Below are 26,192 nucleotides of genomic sequence, written 5' to 3' on the forward strand. Positions count from 1 at the left end.
GATTTCGGTCAGAACTTCTCTTTTATTAAATATGCAAAAATCCTAATTCTACAATTTCCGAGATTTGGCAATTTTATTTTTTTAATACGCTACCCAAAAACTATTAAATTACCAAAAATGGTTCTGGTCTCATTTCAAAGGTAAAATTTGGGGTTATATAAAAAAAGGGAAAAAATTCAGAATTCGGATATTAAAATGGTAAAAGCGGCCGCTGTGTGACAACATCAAGGTGCACACCACAAATCCGAGGAGCAGCTCGGCCAAACACTGTATTAGAAAACACTTAAACACATTTTTGGCAAACATTTTTTTATCCAATACCTCTAACTGGTCGTAAAAGACGCCTAAATTTTCAAAACTTTGTTTAAGTTATTAATTTTTTAAATTAAAACAAAAAAAAAATTGTTTCGTAAAGTCCAAATAATGTTATATTAAACCATTTTTAATTAATATTTAAATTTATTTTTAATACAGTTTGCAAAATATATATTTTTCGCCTTCCCTTACCTTCGTGAAACTTTCAGCAGCTTTTGAGATCAGTTAGAGGTATTGCCAAAAATTTTCATAAGTTTTTGCTCTTACGATTTTTTAAATTTCAAAATGATACGACTTTTTGCTTTGAATATTTAATTTTGTAACATATTTTTATATATAGCCCCAAATGTCACCGATGGAATGAGGCAAGAACCATTTTTGCTGCTATAATCGTTTTTGAGATATTCAAAAAACTCATTAAAAAAATCCGGGAGACAGTACTTTGTTTTATGAAAGAAGAAAAGTTCTAACTAAAATTCATCCAAATCAAAAGTGGTTGATTCCAACTATTGGTCGATTTGGCATGGATTGATCCATACAAATGTAAAATAAGAGTTGCTTTTGAATCAAGAGAAGTCAAGTGCTTTAACCGCGAAGCCGCCAAAAATCAGAGTCGCTTACACAATGGAAATAATTTGTAACAGAGTTACTTTTGAGAATTTTCCGAAAAAATTGTTAAGGGATTTTTCGGCGACTTTTGTGGGCAATTCAACAGAGAATGTCTGGCTCCACTGGCAACAGCAACAGCAACAGCAGCAGCGCGGCAGCAGAACATTATCGGCGACCATGACCCAATAAAAGTGCTCGAGTACAGAATGTTGTTGGCTCACTGAATGTTGCTTAGACTTACATAAGTATGTATATGGATATGCAGGTATGAATGTATCTACATACACAGTTGTTGTCGCCCATTTACTTCTCATATGTACATACATATGTATGTATGCTGCTGCTTTTATTGTGACTGCTGTTTTATTTATTTTATTTTTTATTTCATACATATTTTTTTGCAAAAATTTTTTAGCTGCTCTTCATCATTGCTGCATATAGTAAATCCAATACTATTCAACAACAACAAAATCAAGATAAAATAAAAACAAATTGAAAACAAGTGAGCAGCAACTTGAATGAAAAATATGCAGAAAAAATGCAGCATGAAAATAAGCGGAGCGGAGCAGCACCAGCAGTGCAGCAATAATTCAAAGTGGCAGTCAGTCAGTCAGTCAGCATGACGCGCGTATCTTACTATACATACTCCATGCAACAAAAAAAAAAACATAAATTGAAGAAAAAATAAATAAATATGTATTTACGTTAAGAAATTTCACAGAATTAACAGCAGTAAGGTAGTCAGCCAGTGAGGCAGCCCCATGCATGCACTATGTATGTATGTATGTATGCATGTACATATGTAGATCGCGCGTTGTACATATGCAAGTATAGTTTGCGTACATATATACAACATATACATATAGAGACATACATATGTATGTATGTGTGTTGCACCGTTGCATTGTTTGCGTTTAAGGCGGCTCGCCGAGTGCCAGTTGAACGGACTGACGAGCATGAATGCGGTGCAGACATGGCGTGTTAAGCGCCTGCCATTCACCACAACAACAAAAGCAATAAGAAAAAGAATTACAACAGCAACACATAACAATACAAATGTAGTTACATACTTACTTACATAGTACATAGATAATGCTGCGCTCATCAACAACATTGGCAACAACAACATCATCCACTTCACCACTAACAACGCGCAGATTCGCATTAAATTTAATTTGATGGATCATTGCAAGCGGATCATTGCACCATGCACTAGCATCAACAGTATGAGCAGGCAAGCAAAAGCAGCAAAAATGAAAAAAGAAAAAAAAACCTTAATGAACTCGTACATTCACTCGTTCAACACATGCTAACCAACGCTCCTATGCAATCTATGCAAATGCACTTGGGCGCATCAGATGCATTGTGGTTGCATGCAAATGCCTTCAAACAAAAAAAAAAAAACAAAATCAAAATATTTGATCATTTTAATTCTTTAAGAGTAAAGAGTAGTTTATTCTTGTATGGTTATGGGACGATCTTTTGTTTGTTTTTTGTTTCGTCTCAAGATGACCCTTGTTGGCACATGTCTTGTCGTCGGTAAATACATACATACATACATACCTGCATACATGCATGGAATACATATGTATGTATGACAGAAGTTGTTACAGTTAAGCCTATTTAATGTGCGCTAATTCCAAGTACTCCAACTTTTCAAATTTACTAAGGACTAATGGCGTTTTCTTTTCTACGAAATATGTTGCCTTCTCTCTGCCCTCTCCTTAGTATGTGTGCGTAGACGCCACTGAAAAGGCAATACAGTGAAACCTCCCTTGGACGGACACTCACCGTCAGTCATTTTTTGTCCGCCCAAGAGAGGTGTCCGCTCAATGGAAGGGAAGCTTATTTTAGAACTTTTTAATGTTTTAATTAATTGAATAGTCACTATTTCTTAGTTGAATAAAAGTTATTGATATTACATCGTTCAAACAAAAATGTGCATGTATTTTTTCAAAAATGCATATTTCATTTATGTGCGTAAAATAAAAATAAATATTGCATTTCAGTCCGTAAACTACATAAAACCACAGATTCATTACTTAAAAAAACTGGGAAATTGTCGATTGATTTGTTATGAAAAGAAATCTTAATGTCCGTTGATAAGAGGTTCGCGTCCGCTCAATAGAGGTTTTTGTGTCAATATGCGAAATAACTGTCCGCGTCCGGCCAAGAGAGTGTTCCCTTAAGAGAGAGTAATTTGTTCCGAAATTTATACTTAAAACTTGGTATAGAAAAAAATGTCCGCCCTAGGGAGGTGTCCGTCTAATAGAGGTGCCCGTTGGGAGAGGTTTCACTGTATTTTTCGGTAGAAAAGAAGTCGCCATAAGAAAATTTTGGTTTTTCTGAAGCTACTGAGTTCTGAAACAAGATAAATACTTATCGCATATCGTCGATGTTTTTTCAAAACCGCCCATCGACCAGTTTAATTTTTGTAATGAATATTTGTAAGTAATTGCATTAATTTTGTTTGAGATCACTGCAGCCCTTTTTGTAGCTGAAATTATATGGTGCAAGAAAATGTTCCTGCAGCATTTGAAGTCATTGCACTCCATCACGACGACTCACATAATTTTAAACTAACATATTCTCACCAAATGCAAAAAAAAATTTAATTAACTCATATCGATAGTTTTTTAAACATTTACTCACTCTAATAAAAGTTGGCATTGTTGCATATGTACATAGTTAACTTTCGAAAGCATATTTACCTGAAACGAAACAGTGAAAAAGAGCATTTTAAATTACACATTAAACAAAAAATTTTCGATTAAACACTACACTCATACTCGTATTAATGTAAATCGTACTAATGGTAGGCACACGAGCAAATATATATTCATTGATTCTTTTCAGGGACTCAAGTAATTGGCAGGATTTGAGTGAGACTCATAAAGCTACAAAAGGATTTTCCTGTCTTTTTTATAAGAAATTTTTGAAAAATGGGCGTGGCAAACCACGAAAACCAAGAAAAAACACAACTGAATTCCATTCTCATATACAAATTTAGGAGTACCGTTAATTTCTTTATGACCAAATGACCGGATCTAAACCAAATTACGCGACGACTCTTGAGTTACCACCTTTCCGATAAAAAAAAAGAGATTATTGAAATCGGTAATTTTATGTAAATAAAGTGCAATTCATGAAACTTTAAAAAGTGCATTTAGTTATTACATACTGTACATAAAACTTGCATACATGTATTTTAAAGAGCGTATTATTTGAAGCGAATTTTCAGTATTTTCTATTTTTGTACTGAAAATCTGTAGTTAACTGTCGATTATGAGTTAACTACGCACTGTGAATTTGGCCCTAAAAAGGGGTAAAACCACTCCTGCTTACCATGTAACGGTGGTTTTCACAAAGGTGAAAAACTATATTTAATACGAGCGCCGGATTTTTAAGGTTCGGCTTCGCCCTAACTTCGACTTTCTTACTTGTTTTTATTTGAATTCAATATGAAAACTGACAGAAGTAAAACAATAATTTTTTACTTAAACTGCTGGTGAAACTTGCTATTAGGTATACATACAGTCAGCGTCAAAAATATGAATATTCCGCCGTTTTGACGTTTTTATTTATTTATATTTTCCGTACCAAATTTTTCTTATTTTTTTTATAAAAAATATAGTTCATTCAACAGCAAAAGCCGAAAAAACCTTTTTTTTCATATAGAACTTGGGAAAATTCAAGAAATACCAAATAATCTTCATCAACATTTTTAACATTTCACATCGATTTCTTAAAAAAAAAAATTAGAGTATGAAATTTTGTCGCCCATTACATTTTAGTATAATAAGTGAAAGTTTGAAGTCTCTAAAAATTTCTGTTCATTTTTGAGTTTTTTTTTTTTTTTTTGTTGCACATTTACTTCCAAAGAAGAGGGGAAGAATTTGTGTGAAAGTTTTGCAATTTATTGTGTAATTGCATACCGCTTACGAACTGATAAAGTTCAATAAAGATATAAATATTCATATATAGAAGCAAACTGATAAGATAAGAATTGATGGACTAAGAAAGAGTACTCAAATAGCAAACTTTATTGATTTATAACAGTTGAGAGTAGTGAAACTCATTTAGACTGCGGGCAAAACTAATATTTTTGGAGCACACATGAGTGATTGGCAATTTTAAGATTACAAATGTGAAGGATTTTGTGATTTATGGAGACCACTTGATATTAGCAAAGAGACCGATCAAGATAAGTTACAAACAGTTATTAAAAATTGAATCTTTGGAAAAGTCTCAAAAACCATAGTTCAATTTAAAGCAGCCCCACTGTAATCTGCTACACTGAACTTCTACACACAAAAGTCTCTCAAACATACGTCCGAATCTGTCCATTTTCCGTTTATCTGCATGCTGGCTGTTTTTTTTTTTTTTTAAATTTTAAAATTAAGATTTTTATGCGATTTGACGTTTAGGCCAAGGTTAGTTGTTGTTGCTATTGTCGTTTTCATTGTTATTAATGCTGCAGCAGCAACATACTCTTTGAGGGATATCACGTTTATTTTCATAACAAATGTAAGTAAATGAGCTGCCAGAACACACACAATAGAAAAATATACATACATACGTACGTATGTATGTACGATAAACTGCCGATAAACAAAAAAAAAAATTGCTCTGCTCGCTCCTTTTGGCTTGCTAGTGGGAGTTTAGCGCGTCGAACAGAAAAAGAATAGCCAAGCGAAAACATGTTTGCGGTTGGGTTGCAAACACCAAAGTTGATGTCAAGTGTGTATGTAAGTATGTATGTAAGTACGTAGATGGTTGCATTTTTAAAGGTCAAACATGCATAAACTTGTTAATTGATACACAGTCAGGTAGTTTTGTGCAGCAAAATTGGCCATCGACGTGAGCGGCTTACCATACAGACATACATACATATGTACATAAATGTGTACATACAAGTGTGCAATACATTTTAATAAAAATCTGTTTAGCCAAGGTTGACAGCTTTGGGAATTAAACTGATTTATGAGATGTTTGAGTTTGAAGATGGTTTTTAGATAGTTTTGGTTAAAAAGGCAGATGTTAAGTGAAGCTAGTGCTAAGTTTTAATTGTAATTTATCTTATAATAAAAAAATAATAATAATAAAAGCAGAGGGTTAAAAAAACGAGTGCGTGTAGTCCCTACGCGCGCAAGAGAGGAAAATTCATAAGAAAAATTTCAGAAAGGAAGAAGTTTACAATTTACATATTTTCTAATTTATATTTTTTTACACGTGCTTTATTTTTGTTCTCCTTTTTTCTTTGATACGTAAAATATGGGGCTATATTTTTAGTACAGAACAATCCTAGGGGGTGAGAGCATAAAAATTCGGACTATACTTTTTCCCTCATGCATTTTTGTACCACCCTAATGTACATACCACCTTCACTGTGGCGTTAAATATTTAACGCAAACATGTCCGAACTCGATTAAGAAGTTTCCGTCCAAAAATAAAATGTTTTCAACCAGATGTGTTTACTACTCGTTAAACAGATCACAATCTTTAATACAGACCGCATTTTTTTATATTGTCCCGAAAAGGTTAAATTGATTATCGGAAAAAATCCACTCAATCATCAAAAAAAAAATAGGTGAAATAAGGCGAACAAAATTGTTTTGGGTTTATCGCTTGGCAACAGCGCTTTAATCGATGATCATTGCATTCAATTAAAGTATTTGCCAAATATGATGTTCAATTGTGCTTGGCAGCCAATAAGGAAGCCTTAAACAATTTGGTGTGAGCTTAAAATTATTCTGGCATATGTACATAAGTAAAAGCGAACGCTCAGTCGACCGAAAACCGAAAACAAAAAAAAATCTACCAAATTCGGGTGATACTTAGCTTAAGTTCTCAATGAGCAATCAAAATAACATACCCAAGGAAGTCGCCATTTTTTTGGTTAAAAAAAAAAAAAACAATTTTTAGTATGCTTTTGTTTTTCGGATTAGAAATGTTTGTATGTCTGTCCGTCAAGTAGAATTGAAAATGATTTACGATGACCTTGTCTCACCTCTGACCCGACTGGTTAAGATTGCGGATAAACATTTCCCGGTGAGAGGATCAGAATCTCAAACTAAAGCTAGTACATTGAACTGACAACTAATTAAGGCATCATTACAGCCTTAGCATATTAAAGTATAAAATACAGTCCCATCCGGATTTTATGAGGGTCCGTAGCACTCCCTGGATTAAATTAAGCAGCCGCTCCACTACACTGACGCGGTCTGTAGCCGTTTCAGAGATTACTCGAGAAGGTGATATGAATCTACTGGATTCTCTGCTTGCTGTTGAAATACTCCATTATTTTAGTTACGAGAGATTTGGGTCCCTAATGTCGCTTGAACACAAGAAATTGTCTTTTTTAGCCTCATTGCTGCTTCTGCGAAAACATTCGTGGATGCTGGTTTCAAATCGGAAAATATCCGCCTAGAATATGAATTTTGCCATTGGTACACTTAGATCCAAGTGTGGCTGCTACAGTGTTCAAAATTTGTGACTCTTTGCTGATTGTTCTAATCATCAGCTCTACAAGAGTCCCATTTAGGAATTGCAAAATGGCCTCAAGACTTCCAAATTACCCTTGAAGCTTCCCACTCTCCATGCGGTCGTACAAACTACGAGTAATTTAACTATTTAAATGTATGTATGTATGTATATTTTGTATGCATGTATATTTCTGTTTTTGTATTTTTAAGCGGGAAAAAGCTAATCGAATTAGTGATATACTTAGTTACATTTTATTCTGAGCATAGTAAAAATAGAACCAGTCAAGACTACAGACAAACGACTGACAGATCAACAAACACATGCCAGATAGCTTAGCAAATAGCTAAACGGCAGTGGGGTCGGACAGGTGGAGTACACACACTCGTACTTATGTACATATGTAGATGAACCGGCTGCCACTTATCGACCTATTTGCCTGCAGCTTCAAGTGTCAGCACGTTCCTATTTCGACCCCATTCTTAGTGTATGTATGTATGTATGTATGTATGTATGCATGCGAGTAAGTGTGTTGCTTAACGTTGGCGGCTGAAGAAAACAACACTGGTGGAAGTAAAAATAAAAACTTGGTAAACAGAAAAGTTTAATGCGCCACAAGACAAGAGGCAAGTACATACATAGTATAATTGCACACAAACACACATAAATATGTATACGCAAATAAGTGTAAATATGTTTCGTGGCATGCCTACACACATATGTACATACATAGGTAAGTATTTAGTAATTGAATTATTTCAATGTGCCAATGCTGTCACGTTTTTCAACTACGAGTATTTCCGAACGTTCGACTTCCACGAAATGGGCAATCGATTGATGCGCATTGCGTTGGAGCGCAATTTGGTTGGTTGGGCGGGTGAGCGGGTGAGCGGTGTGGCGGTGAAGGGTGAAAGCAAAAGTGGGATTTGAAGTTTGTTTAAGGGTGTCTGAAGCACTGGATTTGAGTGATGGCGTAGGTAAAAGGCGTCATCACAAGCTACTAAAGGTAATTGATTAGCAGCTTCAAATAGATGCAAATTTATTTACATACATATGTATGTATTAGAGGTATACGCCGCCGGGCCACGCCGCCGCCGCAAAGCCTGTCGGCGTAAACCTCTAGGATGTATGTATGTATATAGCGTTTTTGTTTTTGTGTGAGTGTGATTCGAACGTTCGAATCACACTCACACAAAAACAAAAACGCTATATACATACATACATATGTATGTATTAGAGGTATACGCCGCCGGGCCACGCCGCCGCCGCAAAGCCTGTCGGCGTAAACCTCTAGTATGTATGTATGTATATAGCGTTTTTGTTTTTGTGTGAGTGTGATTCGAACGTTCGAATGGTGTACACCATTTGAATATTCCAACTCCGATTTTTTCATAGTTTTTTATGTTATCCAAAAATGGGACTAGACTTAAGGCTTGCGAAATAAGTGTCAGTTTTTAGCAAAAATTTTACCGAAAATCTATCAATATGTCTTTTTTAGAAATCAATATTTTATATTACAAATTTGAAAATTTTGTACAAAATTGTTTTTAAAAATTTTTTCGTTTTTATATTCCAAAAGTGTTTTGAAAAAACTCTTTTTTGGCAAAGTTATGGGCATTTAAAAAAAGGGCCTTTTTTCAAAAATCGATATCTTGATAACGACAGGACAAAAAAAAAATATAAAAACAATCAGTAAGTCGTCTCTCATTTGGTACCATAAGCGTGAAAATTAAGAAAAATCGCAGTTCCAAAATCCAATTGGTGTCCAAATCGGGCTGAAATGCGCCATATACATATATAGGATTGACCTACAGCGAAAAAATACACCCCTGTATTTTTATTTTGAAATAAAAAAATTTTTAGAGGTCGCTCAAAGTTCTCCATTTATTTTATGTGGGGAAAAAAACGACTTTTCGTAGAAATGGTATGGAATTTCTGGCATTTTCTGGGGGTTTTGGCGGACCTATAAAATATAGTTTCTATGAAAAAATGGTTAAATAATTAATTTGGTATTATTATTGGGAATCTTCTGAAGAGAAACAGAATTTTCCGATCGAAAAATATTGATTTTCAAGAATTCCATACCAATTCTATGAAAAGTTGTTTTTTTTCCCAACAAAAAATACATGGAAAACTGAGCGTTTTGCGTGATGTCTAAATATTTTTTGATTTCAAAATAAAAAATAGGGGTATATTTTTTCGGTATAGAAAAATCCTAGGGGGTGAGAGCAGCACAAAAATCCCGACTCTAATTTGTCCACATGCATTTTTGGACCACCCTAATATACATACATATCAAATATTCAGTCTACTGTCCATTGTTGCCCCTGCGAATGTCCGCCATTTGCGGCGAAATGTGCAAACTTAATTTGGTATCAGACAATGGGCAAATCGACTAACGTCTTACTGTCGCCTGAATTTCCGCATTTCGTATTTGCCTAATACACATACGTACATACATAGCAGTTAATTTTTAATTTATTTATTTTTTTGGAATTTACAAAACTTTCGTTTTCATTGCAGCATTTTGCGGATGTGTACGCATACTTATACGTAGAATTCACGCATGGCGGTGGTGCCAATATTTGTTTGATACGATATTTTTAATAACATGAATTCACTGATACGCCCAGGTATGTATATTTTTAATTTAAGGCCTGTGTGCAGCTTTCAAGAAAACGGTCAAGAAAAAAATCTCCATAATTTCGTGTGTGTGACCAAGGAATTTTGACATCTGAAACAGCTAGTGAAAGCCTGTTGCCTCACTCTTTCCTCAAGAAATAATGGAACGGGCATATATTTCTGTTGCAAACCTGGGTTGCCTTGTGCTCTTTTTTCACAAAAAAACTTTAGAAAATTGCAGTAGAAAGCGTAAAAAATTTCTTAAGAACTGCGTACTGCCTTAAGAAAATTCGACACTAGAAAATTTCTTAGCCATTTATCCTACGTCATTTTATAGGGAGTGTTTGCTCTTTCTTGAGAGCTGCATTTTACTGAGAGCTGGACTTTACTCAACTTCGACCTTTATGGGATTTTATCTGCAAAAATTCAGGGGTTTAAATCTTGCAACTGCTGACAAGAAGAGAATCTCATTTACTCTCTTATCTGCCCTCTCATTTTACCGCGAACCGAGGCTTGTTGCAGGTTGACGATTTGGTCGTCATTTGGAAGATTTTTAACTGCCTTGACGATTTCGATAAGCTAATTACGATTTTTTCTCAGTGTGCAGTTTTTTAGTCCACTTGTTTTGGTGGCAATTTATCGTTTTTTTTTTTTGCAGAAAATTATTAGAATTTTAATCCTATAACACAAAAATCTTTAACCCAAACCAAAAAAATTGGTATATATGTCTTATTTCTTTTAAATTCGAAGGCTTGTTGGAAAAGGGTTCCTTCACCACATAGTTGCATTGACTACAAAATCTCAATAAAAAGAAAAGGAAATATGGACATTCGTTTCTATTGTGGTGTCATATGTGCGAAAATGGTAAAATTATATTACCTTTTAATTTAAAAAGTTCCATACAAGTATACCCAAGTACCTTGTCCAACACACAAGGGTTAAAGAAATATTTTTAGTTATCAGCTTAGTAGCCCTTGTCTACTTGTCTACGGCAAATTGAATTCTCAATCTGCACATAAAATTGATGTTGTGTTTATCCATATAATACGACATGTATTTGGCTTAGCGAAATATGATCATATCTCTGAGTGGAGGTTGCGTTTGTTGGGCTGTGCAATCTCTGAATATTGGAAAGCCAGGAATTGTATATTTCTATGTCGGATTTTGCTGGATAATGCTCCTAGCTATCTCTAAAATAAACTATTCTTCCCCAAAGCAGCTCGAATAAACGACTTGATAGTACCATCTTTTAATTATCTAAACTCTGCAAGGCAATTCTTTGTCAATGCTATTCGTATCTGGAATTATATCCCTACCTCCATTCGTAGTGGATTGAATAAAAGCAACTTTAAGAACACCATCTATACGTACTTTCTCTGAAACAAGTATTTATTTATTTATTTTAATTTTGTTTTTTTTTTGTAATTTCTAAATGTTTAACTTTCGTTTTGTTTTCTGTATTGATCTTTACTACATATGTATGTATAATGTGATATGTATATATTTTATTTTTATTTTTGTTTTAAGTAATTTGCATGAATTTTATTTTTACTATATTTTTAATCCCTGTTTTGTACTATAAAAGATCTCCGATCTCATTGTACGAATGCTTTTCTCTTAATAAAAATTATAAATTCCTGTTATAAGTACCGTGAATTTTAATAATTCGTAAAAAGCTTTCTATATTTATTTTTTTCGTATAACAAACAGCTGCCACGGTTTATTTTAATATTTTGTGGGTTGACGATTTTTCAAAACATGACCGATTTTCAAGAACCGATTTGAGGATTTCTCAGTTCAACTACCTGGCAACACAGGAACCGAGTACGGGAACGCTTTCGGATAAATTCTGGAAAAAAACTTGCTGGGGAACGCAACTAATTAATGATCTGACATTGGTCCAGAATATTTGTGAAATTTGAATTTTTTCGCTAAAAAAGAATGGTTATTTGAAACTTTTCCATTTTCCTATCATTTTTAACTGTTATAATGGAGACTGGGTATTTATGGGCGATATTTTATAATCTAAGAAACTAAATCGAAAAAATAAAAATCTAAAACAAGGATCAAAAATTGATCATAGCAAAAAAAAATAGAAAAGCGATCCTTTTTGAGCGAAAAACTAAATATCATAAAACATAAAAGGATTAAATTATGATTTTTCTTATAAAGATCATAACGCTAAAGCCGCCAGCAAAAAGCATTAATAAAAATCAAAGCGATTTTATTGATTTATAAATTTTAAATTTGTATCCGCTCTGCTTGTGGGCTATATACAATTGATGCATTCACCAAAAAAAAAAGTTTTGGTTTTTCCGGCGGGATTACAAAATTTATTATATTTGAAGACGTCTACCAAATTATTTTGAAAAAAATATTAAGATTTACGTGGGCTGGACCTGACGTGGCTGAGAAGAAAGAATCCCCTCAGATGACAAAACAGATTAAGCTTAAAAAGTCTGCATAAAAATATTTAAAAGTCTCTTCTACGGAATCGTAATAATGAGATTTTTGATGCTGTCTTTTTTTACATTTTTCAAAGATTGATTTACGAAAAACTTAAATAACTGGGCCAAAATTATTTTGATTTAGACTTTTGGGGTCTTTTCCCACTCTTTTTATTTCTGTCGCAATTTTTTTTTTTTTATCAAGTACCAACACATCTTAGTTAAACTCGGAATGACGCTCGTTCATCCCGCCTTCCACTTTCATGACTTGAGTTTATTAGCAAAGAAATAAAAAGGGTGAGAAAATACCTTTCCAGCGATACCTCACAAGTCTAAATCGGAATAGTTTAGGCTCAGTTATTCAAGTTTTCTTATGCCAATCTTTGAATAAAGTTATAAAACGGCATCAAAAATCTTATTACGATTCCGTTGAATATTTTTTTAAATGCTTTTGAAATATTTTTATATAAATTTTTTAAGCACTAAGAAATAACTTAAGAAAAAACTCTATTTTTGGATTTGGATTTTCAAATCGGTCCAGCTAACGTAAATCTAAAATATTATTCCGAAATATTTTGGTGGATGTCTTAAAATATAATAGATTTTATGATACCAATGGAAAAACAGTACCGACTTTTTTTTTTTTGTATGGGGAGTGATGCAGTCTAATATACATGTATTTATTTTTTGCGTGCAAACTTATTCGCCAATTTTTATCAAAAGCTTTTAGTTGTCGATATTTTATTATTATTATTACTAGTTGTTGTCGTTTCTATAAATAGCCAACCGTTGCGAATTTTGTTTTTTTTTTTTTTTTTGTTACTATGATAAGCGCCTGAATGTGTGATTGCTTAAGTAATTTTTCCAAATGCGTCAATGTGTGTGTAATTGTGTTATGGCGAACAAATAACAGCTGGGTCAGTCATTGCCATGCAACCATCGTCAGAGAAATTTGCATTTGTATGCGGATATTGATTACAGTTTGCGTATGCAAATAAGCAGATAAAGTCTAACAAAAAGAACTGTATGTAAGTTCAGAACATTTCCAAGTTCAAAGGTCAATATACAATATGAACTACCAATTAGGAATCTTGATTGCGTTAAAAAAGTTTTTGGCAATTTTTAATATTTTCTATACTCAATATGACAATATCAGAATTTGGTTTAATAATTTCGCTTTTGGAAAAAATTCGACTACCAGAGCTACTCAAGTTGGAGATGACTAAAGTACACAATCTTCTGATAAAGTGGATACAATGACAAAAGTGGTGCAACTTATTTCGCATCGCGCTAAAACGGAGACTGAAGTGCTTAATTACGCCTTCCGATGAAATATGTCGGCAGGGGGTTTAGTTTATGTCGAAGTCCTACACTAACCGAAACGTTGTTCGGTTTGCCGTTCGATACTTTCTCCCCATGAAAAACATCATCGGCGCCATCGTTCTCCAGCTACACAAAATTTTCTCCTGACCGTCCGAACATGTAGTGCATATTTTGCTTTCAATTTTCAAATTAAAGAAACGCATGAAACTTGTCCGACTTGTCTATAAACACCAAAAAACGCAATGGGGAAGAAATCTTTAGGATTAGAAAGTGATAAAATAATCCATTTGGTATTATTATTGGAAGTTTCCTGAAGAGTAGCCGAGCTTTCCGATCGAAAAATATTGATTTTCAAGAATTCTATACAATTTCTACGAAACATTGTTGTGTTCACATATAAAATACATGGAAAAGTTTGAGCGCTTTGAACGTCCTCTAAATATTTTTTGATTAAAAAAAAAAACATGCATTTTAAGACCACCCTATTGACCCATGCATATTTTTCAATCATAAATGCTTTTCTTCAATATATAAGTTGCAATAAAGAGCATCTATGTACATACTAACATAGACCAAGAGGTCATTAGAGATATGAGGAAACGATCTCCAGAAATTAATAGCAACGCTGATTTTTGACATTTAATGCCAAGAACAGGACTAGAGCCAATAAAAATATGAACTACTAAAATTTTATAGCAGGTACAAAATTAAGGCAACCATACAAATTTCAAAATTTTAAAATAATTTTTAGAAGTCCGCTACCGGTGTTTGAAAAAATGTATTTTTTTTATTTTTTATTTGGCTTTGACCAGCTATAACTCAGAAAATTTTGATCTGATCAAAGCAACTAGTATGTCGGTCGTCGTCGCTATACACGAACTTCTTGGTATTTTTTTCCAAGACAACTATTTGTAAACCTGCATGATAAATTTATATGACCAAAGTTTATTTTAAAATTTGAAATTTTTGTGGATGTCTTTATTTTGGTACGTTAAACAAAATAAAAGGTTGCCCCATACAACATGAAATTTATTTAGATTTTGATATTTTAAGGACCGCCCTAGTAAACACCACGGAACAAATCATTTACTGCTTTCTTTGCTATACTTACACACATATTTAACTCCTTCAGAACTTAAAATCGTGTTGTCCTGCAATCGATTCGCAGAAGCTCAAACTAACAAAAACTCTCACCGAATTTATAGTTAAATTAGCTTAAATGAATATCTGATTAACCACTACTCACTCTATTAACTTTTTTTGGTTTGTAGCCGCTCGCAAATTATATCGCTGGGTATATAAAAAAGTTAACTTTTGAAAGCAAATTTACCTGAAAAGAAACAAAAGACAAGCTTTAGANACAAAAATACATTTATGGCGCAGCGAAGCACGCCGGGTAATTGCTAGTTTTATATAAAAATAAATGTGTATGTATGTATGTTTATTAGACAGTACCACCTTACAAACGAACCAAACAAGTTCGCCGTACACCTCTGAATCTAATTTCCGTAACGTAACTTAACTAAATATTTCGGCCAACCTGTTATATGAGAAACTGTGTTGGCGGTTAGTTAAAACTTAACTTAGCGTACAAAACTTAAGAACCTGTAGATTTTAGGTTCTTAAGTTACGGTCTTACGGAAATTGAGAGCGGTGAGAGAATCAGGCTTGCCAGACTCTCGTCTTTGTATTTCTTAAAAATAAATGAAAGCAAACATTGTTGTTTGCATGAATTTTTTTGATGTGGCATTTAAGGCGGCGAACTGTTAAACAGCTGAAAAAGAAAATACAAAAACAAAATATTTCCGCTCTTGGCTTAAGTTGACGTGTTGAGAATCATTGATGATTTCTTACGGTAAGTTAAATTAAGTTAAGTCTAGACTAACTGAGCTTTAAAGCATTTTTGCAAGGCCTTTTCGAAACAATCTTTTTTTTAGTCGAATTTAAGTACCGAGATCTGGTTGGTAAGTACTAAAACTGTGTTTGAGTCCAATGTACTTTGAAACGAAAAGAATGTTTGCTCGAGCCAAAAACATCGATATATGGAAGTTTAAATTGCCTTCCAAAAATACTTTGGATTCAGGGGTGTACGGCGAACTTTTTTCCGGTACGGTCTAATTCATATAGAGTTATATTTATAAATAAATATATAAGTATATATAGATACTATAATTGGCTATAAAAGTTTTACAAACAAAAGTATCTATAAATACACACATACATATGTGCATATGTATGGACAAGAGAGCAACATCGCATTAAGTCTATAGGATCGAAACCTAATAATTGTACTAATTATTTATAATAAATACATTTGCGGAAAATTGTTATTGTCATTGTTATGGTACAAAGAACTCATACTAATTATCCATTCTTTTAAATTGTTATTGCGCCACATATACAGTCACATGTATGTATGTATGTTTTAATGTACATATTTTATGTGCACTGCACATTCTTTGTATTGATCGACACACCTTGCAGATCATTAGCGCAGTAATTAGTATTTATGAAATAATGAAAAAAATATGTATATAGTTTTTTTTTTTTTAATTTCTGCTTACGGGTATAACGAAGAATGATAATTAGTTTTGAAAATAGGTTATATTTTTTTTGTATTAAATGTTATGTAAGTATGTAAATGGCAAATTGAGTTATATTCTTAATGAGTTTCGCTTTTCTACCAATTGCTAAGACTCAAATACAAGTATAAAATTAACTAGAAATAAACCAAAAGGCCTTGAAATATATTAATTACCAATAACTAATTTTGAGAAAAAATTTTTCGAAAACAATACCGCCTTTTTTTTTTGAGAAAAATGTAGGAAGGATTGTAATTAGCTCTTGAGGGGACTTCAGTTTAAAAATAATTTATTTAATTTGTAGCTGCCTACTCACGAAGATAAAGTTGAGTTCACGAACTTCTTCTTCTTGGAATTCGACGTGAATTTATTGAAATACGCTGGGGATTTTCGGAGTTTTTTTTTTATGGGAATTTTCCAAGTTTTTTTCGGGCCCTGTAAGAGTTCTTCGTGTCTACTCGAAATATTCCAGGATTTTTCATATTAAACAGTATAGTCATTTACGATTTTTGTTAGTAAAAACTGCATTTCAAGAAAGAAATCTTAAAAATTATTTACCTAACTACTCTTCGCCACCGTAACTGCTGCAACAACATCTTCATTAACTACTAGCAGCAGCTTGCGTAAAAACGAAGTAAAACTAAATGATAAATACTACTTAATGTTTACCGTAAAATGTCACATACATATATGCAAACAAATGCCAACTTGGAAAAAATAGACGAAAGAAAATGCACAAAAGACAAAACAAAAAAAAAAAAAAGACGTAACATATGTATGTCTGTCTGCGCGGCGCGACACATTGAAGTTTCGATAATAAAAAATAAAATGATAGACAAAAACAAGTCATAGACAATTCCAAAAGTAACGGCGCATGTTTCGAAAAAAAAAAAATGAAATCAAAAATAACAACAACCAACAAGGAAAATATATTTAAAGAACTTTGTAAGAAAAAAGGGCAAAACATAACAACTATGTACATAAACAAACTGTAAGTACATAAGTATGTACACTAGATTGTGCCAGAAAAAAAATGCCGAGAATTTGAAGTATTTTTGCAAAGAAATTTTGAATTTTTTTTTTGTTCTTTAAAAATCCTTAAACTTTAGCTAAGGAAGTTTTTCGATTATTCCAATAGCACTATTTCCGAATGTAAGTGTCACTAAAAATCCCCTAGGTTTGGCAAAAAAACTTATATTTTTTAAATTGCGTTGCAAAAATACTTTAAACTCAAGAGTGTACGGTGAAATTTTTTTGTTTGCTTGCAAGGTGACACGGTCTAATGCACATGTGTATGAAAATAAAGGAACATAAGCGCTAATGCAAACATTATGACAGCAGTGTTTGTTTTTCGCTGGAAAAAATAGTAATTGCAAAATAAAAGTCGTCGAGCTGCAGGAAAAGTAGCGTTATATATTTTGATAAAATGTGTATGTATGTATGTGTCTGTAAATGCAATTTATCAATGAAAAAGTTAACCAAAGTACATACATACAAATGCACAAATAGCTACGATAAACGACACTTTCATACAAAAAATAAAAAATAAAATAAAAAATGAAAGCAATTTATCTGTTGGCGCAGAAAACACGTCGACACTTCCGCTGACTGGGCATTGTTAGCACGCGGTGCTTTTTCGTTTTTTTTTTTGTTATTTTTTGTTATAGTGGTCTACTACTATTTACCATTTGAAAATACCAGCGAATTCCGAGTAATAGGAATTCAAAAATGATGTCCGAACTAGTGATGGGCACGGGATATCGGGATCCGCGGGACCCACGACACTGATTTTAAAACGGCCGAGATAGGGAAGGTCCGTCAAAATTTTGCGGGCGGGATGGGACCAAAATCCTTTCCCGCTGCTCCCCAAAAAAATCGCAGCCTCTCCAAATTTAGAAAATCTCCTTTAAAAATGTTGTATGTTGCTCTATAAAAGTATAAGTTATCAATAAAGGCATGAGCTCCGAAAATCATAACGTCTAATAAGCTAGATATGGAGCTCGAACTTAGGAACCTAGAAAAATGCTGGCGCTTAGGTCATGTTCGAAAAACTTGAATAAAGTCTACACGTTTCGCAATCCTTTAATGAGCTTAGGTGGTATTTTGAAATATCTCGTTAACTGCTAAGGCATTCTACCTGAGTCGACAGGATCAGAGTTTAAAGAAAGACGTTTTGGATTAGGGCAAAGTAAGAAAAAGGGGATAGGTTGAGATTGAGTAGGATTAAAAAACAAACTTAACAAACTTTTGTAAAAATTTCGAGCTACTTAATTAGATTTCTTAGAAAGATTTTGAGTATGTGGCTTTGCAAGTGCAAGTTTTGGGGATTTTTCTTACTGGCGATGTTTTATTCTATATGAAGTTTGTTCGACGATTCTTTGTATAAAAGCAATCGAGCAACACCTTCAACAAAATAATGAACGGCGAGCCCCAGCTACTTCAAACTTGTTAATACGTGGTGCGCTTATAACTATGGCATGGGGTGCGTATTAACTCTTCTGAACCTTCGGTCCCGATGTGAAGTTAGAGCCGAAAGAAACCTTAGCCCAATTAATAGTTAAACAATTTTTATTAATACATACATAAGAAGAGGAATGTTAATGCTTTTTAAGTAAATCTCCAGCATTACAATGATAAAGTAAGTTAGTGGAACATTTCCGGTAGACAAAAATATATGAAGCTTAAATGTGCCTCCTTCTGGTCATCGATTCATCTCTCTGCCTGGCAATATTAAAAAAAAACATATTTTAGAAATGGTACCAGAAGGCCACCATGAAAGCATCAGGGAGTCGTCAGTAAACCAAAAATGCATCGGTCGGATTGGGCAGAGGGCAGAACTTGTTGCATGATGTTTTAAGGATCACACTTGCTGTACTGTGGCAAAAACAATTTGTTTCGGCTAAGACAAGTATGTATTACCGGTGAAGAGTTGCTTGCCTCTTGACTTCGAAACGGGCTATCATACGAAACACGCCACTCAGATGAAGCATTTTTTTTTTTTATTATTTTTGACAATTCGTATGCATTTTATAATAGAAAAAAAATGTACTTTTAACTGCTAAAAGTAACAAATAATTGAACACATGCGATAATATGACAATAGGCTGTGACCAATGACACATTTTTCTTCTATTCATTGGAAAATATATATTTTTTTAACCATTTTCATTCAAGAAAATTATATTGCAGTTATTGTTGGTTAAGTCAATTATTTTTCCATTGTTTTGTGGTTAAAAAACAGACGAATCGAATTCGTCAAGGTCACATGTGCATTACCCCAATCATTGTCATTCATTTAATAGCCACAGCTGCTGATATTTGTATGCAAACATATGTAAAAACATACACATGTACACATATGCATAAAGATATGAATATTTATCTGAAAATATTCGAGCACCGAATTTTTATTTTTTTTTTTTACATTCGAAATTCCATTGCAGGTGCAGACGTTTTTTATTTAAATTTAAATGTAAACACGAGCACGAATAAAATAATAAATTTTTGAATAAAAAAGTCTTAAAAGAAATTGTTAAATAAAATAAGGGGCGTGTGCACACAGTTAAAATATTTATGAAAATATGTTAAAAAAAATAAATAAAATAGAATAAACGTATATCAGCGGTAATTCTTTGTTGTCAAATATTGCAAACGATTTTGCAGGATTCCAAAGCAGTTCAAACGCACAAAACCACCTACACTAAACAACAAAATATTTGGAGACAGGACAATTAATCAGTGTTGTATGTACATTAGACCATACCACCTTACAAGCAATGGAAAAAGGTTCCCCGTCTTTTAGGGGAACCTAGGGGTCGGGGTCGCCTTTTTACATTTTTTGGTGACACCTACATCCGGCAAAGATAATTGTTTTTTTTTTTTAACTTTATGATTTTAGGTGAGCTTTAATTTACTGCCATTAGGGTGGTTAGGATGATGCGAACTGAGATCTGGTGGGTAAGTACTAGAACGGGGTGCTTGGGATCTATGAGCTAAAAAAAAGAGACAAAAGGATCGCTATATCCTACTTTAAGATACGATTTTAAAAGCTGAAGATATGACGAAATATGTAAAACGGTGAGCCCTGCTTCGAATCGAAATACCTTCCTAGTAAAAGTTCAATGGATTTGGCGGGCTTTAATTGGTAGGCATGGATATCTGGTGGGTAAGTACTGGAATGGGGTACTTGAGGTCAATGCACTTTCGAGCAAAAAAAAAAATGTATACTCGGGACTAGAACATCGATATATGTATTTTAATTTAAGATCCTACTGTAAATGCCGAAGATATCACAAAGTATGTAAAAAGACGTACAGTATCGCCAAAAAATATATATGTTTTTTTTTTAATATTTTAGGCTCAGTGGTATACGGCATTTTTTTCGATACAGTCTAATGTTCATATGTATTTAAAAGGAAGTCACAGCGCACGCTCACACACCGTCGCATTATTCATAAACAATACACTTTGATACTTTTAAGAGAATAATAATAGCAGAATGATAAATATAAAACGAATTCATGAATTCTCATTAGTTTTTGTGTTAAATAAAAAAAAAGAATGCTAATAAATATTGTACATACATACATACATATTAGTGTGGTGAGGATGTGTGCTTTTATTTACGAATTGCGCATAAATTTCAAGTTCAACCAAATAACAACTTTTAGCGGTCTACTAAATAACAAACCGCAAATAATGGCGCAATAATAAAAATAACATCGAAAACGAAATAGTTTTGGAATTGACACAAAAAATAAGAAAAATACACTGCATACAAGACAATATAACTAATAGATGTTTATGAACAAAAAAAAAAAAAATCCATTCAGAACACAAAAATAGACCAAAGTGAAATGAAACCGCATGAAACAATGGCTTGGCAAACTGTGAGGCTTAAAACGAATTATCGCACTTTGGTTACTGATTACTGATTTCAAATTGATGGGAGCTTAGAAACATACGTATGTATATTCACATTTAAATACTATGTATGTATGTATGTACGTACAACAAAGCATAGGCTATAAGGTAGCAGCAGAATTTTAAATGAAATCAAAATAGCAGCTGAGAGCACATAAAAACAGTCTGCCACTTCTATCTAACAGTTCGACAAATAAAAAGTGTATTTCAAGCATTGTCTAATGGCATTTACATTCTATCCGCTTCAAAAAAACCAACCGGATTTGTGAATTTTATTGTTCGACCGAAAATCACTTTCGTTTGTGATGGACAAAAACAAAAACAAAAAATATATTATAGAAAAAATAAAGCAGGTAATTTAAATAGCACTTAGAGCATTTTATGAGTTAGAAAAACAATAAAATGATCTACATACTTAAATTCGGTTCAAATAAAGTGATTATTAGAAAGATTAAAATGCTAATTGCAGAACGTGTTTAGCAAGCATATTTGGAATTGAGTGCTTAATGTTAGAATTCAAAATTATGTCAAAGGCTTTAATACAGCCGTCAGCTGCGTAAGCCAAACACAGCCAAAAAACGCGATCGATAAGGCGGGTTCGCTCCCCGCTGAATCCCAAAATAGGAAGCCTGATAATAATAAGTTGTGATCTCCGAAATAGCAGCTATAACTTCTGCCTCTTAGATTTTGTTGCTTTTCCATTTTTGCCAAAAATAAATTTTTCCCATTTTTCTAAAACATGGTATCAAATAATTAAAAAAAAAACATTGTTTTTATTTTTTAACCCTTTAAGCATCATAAAACTATAGACAAAAAAAATTTCAGTTAAAGTCAAACATTTTTTTTAAGTTGTTTATATAATTTTTTTTTTATTTCAAAAATGTAAAGTACATATAAAATAAGGAAGAAAGTTATTTGCAAAAAAAAACTAGGCGAAAAAGGTTCAATTTATTGGGGGCTAAATAAACATAGCTTGATGCCAAAACTTTACAATTTATTTTTTTTTATTCACTTAGCGCCAGTTTTTCAGTGCCAGTTCAAATTTTGGGTCACCCACAAGATGAAATGAATTTTTATTTAAATTGTCATCGACGCTTGGGAGGAAATGAAAACTGTTTACCCAAAACTTAACAGACTTTCGAAAAATACTTTCATTTAGTTGATAACTCGGTGCCTATTGAGCGCTTTTTTTCAAAAGCTGGTAATGCAGCCACCAAGAAACGCAACCGCTTAATAACAAAACACTTATCAGACTTTTTTTGCAAATTTGGTTGAATAATAAATAATAATCGCCGCTGATAATACCCGTTTTATTTCATTTAAGGCTAATTAACAAGAGAATTCGACATTTTTTATGCAAAAGTGTTTTTGAGAATACTCGCAAATGCCTTTTAAAATTCGATTAATCGATTATTTCTCAATAATTGCAATTCCTTTTTTTTTTTTGCTTGTGTTTAGTCATATGATTAATTAATCGATTATTTTATTTTTTGGCCATCCCTATACAAGACACTACACAGTTTTTTTACGAATTGAATAAATATCTAGCGAACAGGTTTTTCTTGAAACTGAAAGAAGACATTTTATATCCAACTGCAATTGCTCATCATGAACTTAGCTGGATCTGAGATTTAGCAGGAGTTGAAACATAGAAAATTCTCCCTCAATATTTTCAGATGAAGCAAAAAATAAATTTGAATGTACGAATTCGTGAATCCAGTATTGTCTATGCTTGAAAAGATAATTAAAATTTGTTCGAAGTACGGAGTTCAAGTGAGAAGTACAGCGTAAGTGATGTCATCAAAACAAGTGAACCTGAGGTCAAACAAGGCAAAATGCAAAGACTTATGTTTCCAAACTTTTTGTTTTCAAAACCCAAATTAATATATTTTTTTTTTATTTCTCCCCGATTTAACAGCAATTGAATAATGATTACCTTAGCCCTTGAAATATTAAAAGTTACACAAATTTTTCATTGAGAATATGAGCTTAATATCAATCATTTAAGAACACAATATTTATTGTTTTTGAATGAAATTCTGTATCTTTTATTTACATAAAATTTACACATATAAAAAGTGTAATTATGAAAACTGTTCCTACTTTTTCGATGTGTTTATTACTGGCTAAGCTCCGATAAGACATAACAAAAAATAATATCTATAATAATTATAACGCTTTAGCTCACACAGTTAATTTCGACAATTATTTATAGTCATTTTATATAATTGAAATTATTTGCACTTGCAAAAAAAAAAAACAATTGCACAACTCAATCGTTACAATTACACGACCGAAACGCATCGATTCGTTTTAGTTTTACTACGAGTAGCATTTCAGTAGACGACTATTAAAGCGATAGCCAATAAAAGTTGACGAAAAACAACAAATAAAAAAAATATTGTAAACAATCGAGCGATTGAAGAGATATGTCGAAATATACATTTGTATGTAAATTATTAAAAAAAAAACTAATATACATACATAGTTATAAACTAATACAAATGGCATTTTCAAACGAATTAATAACTTAACCAAATAGGTACATACAAGCAAACATTTTTACATATATACAATGTACATTAGACTGCATCTCTCCCCATACAAAAAAAAATCGGTACTATTTTTCCATTGGAATTATAAAATCTATTATATTTTAAGACGTGCACCAAAATATTTCGTAAAAATATTAAGATTTAAGTGAGCTGGACCGATTTCAAAATACCTCCGAAAATGGAGTTTTTATAAATAAAAATTGTTTCTTCAAGATTTTTTTTTTTAATCCCCTCAAATGATAAAACGCTTTAAGCTTAAAAAAATTTGCATAAAAATATTAAAAAAAAAATTTGAACGGAATCGTAAAGATGAGACATTTGATGGTGTTTTTTAACTTTTTTCAAAGATTGGTGTAAGGAAAACTTGAATAACTGAGCCTAAACTCTTCTGATTTAGACTTAAGAGATGTCGGTGGAAAGGTACTTTCTCACTCTTTTTATTTCTTTGCTAACAAAGTCATTCAAATGATGAAAGAGAAAGGTAGGATGAGCGAACGTCATTCAAGTTGAATTTAGATGTGTTGGTATTTAAAAAAAAAATTGGGACACGAATGACTTTTTTGTTTGGACAGAAGTAAAAACAGTGTGAAAATACCTTTCTACTGAGATCCCATAAGTCTAAATCAGCATAGTTTCGGCCAAGTTATTCAAGTTTTTCGTAAATCAATCTTTGACAAATGTAATAAAACAGCATCAAAAATCTCATTATTACGATTCCGTTGAAAAGATTTTTAAATATTTTTATGCAATTTTTTTAAGCTTAATCTGCTTTATCATCTGAAGAGACTTTTTTCAAAAAGTTCTTTAAGAAACTATTTTTATTCATAAAAAAAACTCCATTTTTGGAGGTATTTCAAATCGGTCCAGCTCCCTGAAATCTTAATATTTTTCCGAAATCTTTTGGTGAACGTCTTAAAATATAATATATTTTGTAATCCCGGCGGAAAGCCGCAACTTTTTTTGGTGATGCAGTCTAATGTACATATGTGTTCCACACAAAAAAAACGCTATGACTAAACATATTATTTTGTATACGTATGTATGTATGTACGTATGTAAATATATACACATATACTCATACAAGTACAATGTAAGTAGTTCAAAACGATTTAAATAAAATTAGTAAACAGTGCTGCGATCAGTTGAGGTGCATATACAATAAAATATCAAAATCATGGAACACACCTTTATTTTGTTCTAGGTAAAAAATAAAAACATGCACGAAAATTTCAAAATAGAAAAATTTTTTACCAGGGTTTCAAAAAAATTTTCATTTTTTTTTAAGCGATAAAATTTTTTTGACCAGCTATAATTCGGGCGTTAATGGATTTATATGAGCAAATTTCAATAATAAATATGTATATCAAACTTTTCAGATTTCTAGTAACAAATTTTTGTGGAATTTTTGCGTTTTTAAAAACAAATTTTAACTTTTTCAAACCGTGGTAGCGAGCCCTAAAAATTGGTTTAAAATTCCGAAATTTTCGTGGATGTCTTTATTTTTTACGTAGAACAAAATAAAGGAGTGGCCCATAAAAAGTTAGATGTTGATATTTTAAACCCCACCCTAAACCATATAAAAGACCATGTAACTATAAATATCAACGTAAATATGTTTCCATACCTATATACAAATGTAAGTAGGCATCCATTTGAAACAGAAACAATAAATAAAAATGTAAACAACTCAACAAAAAAAAAAATAAAACTATTAGTAATAATTTCCGAGAATCAAGCATTCGCACGCTGGGTAATTCTACAATTAGTAAATTTTATAAATATACCCGCTGCCAACTTAATTGACCGGCAAGTTAAATATGAATCCAGGTGTATACATACGTACATACATATATATGTAGATGTACATATAGATATTTGTGGACTTTTGAACAAAAATCGTATGTGATTTAAAAAGATTCCGGTAAAGATTAAAAAAGTTACATGCAAAAATTTATCATCTGACTCAGTTTTTATTGAAAAGGCGAACCAAACTACATTGATGATTGGTTAAAAATTTAAATATTCTTTGAAAACCCAATGCTTTACAGAAATAATGTCCGCGTTCGACTTGAGTTGTTTTTTTTTCGAATGTCGAACTGATATGTTTGTGTTTACGTAACATTTTAGCATTGCGGCTTCTATGGCGTTTCTAAATGTAAATAATGAAATTAATATTTAAATTAAGTAAAAATAATTTATTCGATACGCGAAACGCTAAAAACCGAAAGTAGACCTTTTTTGTTTTGCATTCTTTTTTGTAGACACTAAAAAACATTAGAAACAAAAAATCAAAAGTTTTGCATCCACAGCAGCTAAGTAAAGTGTATTAGCTT

The 26,192-nt window shown here is 32.4% G+C and overlaps 1 protein-coding gene and 1 long non-coding RNA gene across 2 annotated transcripts in view; one reads left to right on the forward strand and one right to left on the reverse strand.

The window, feature by feature from the left end:
• LOC108359782 (protein FAM46C) overlaps positions 1-26,192 on the reverse strand; it is a 125,854-nt gene that overhangs the window by 39,764 nt on the left and 59,898 nt on the right. The window lies entirely within an intron of this gene.
• LOC108359866 (uncharacterized) lies at positions 8,214-11,988 on the forward strand. Its single transcript, XR_001847010.1, has 3 exons — positions 8,214-8,413; positions 9,931-10,040; positions 11,740-11,988. It is a non-coding gene; the product is annotated as an uncharacterized LOC108359866 (long non-coding RNA).

The sequence above is a fragment of the Rhagoletis zephyria genome, unplaced genomic scaffold, assembly GCF_001687245.7.
Source record: "Rhagoletis zephyria isolate East Lansing unplaced genomic scaffold, Rhagoletis_zephyria_1.1 Rzeph_scaffold_00013, whole genome shotgun sequence".
NCBI lineage: Eukaryota > Metazoa > Arthropoda > Insecta > Diptera > Tephritidae > Rhagoletis > Rhagoletis zephyria.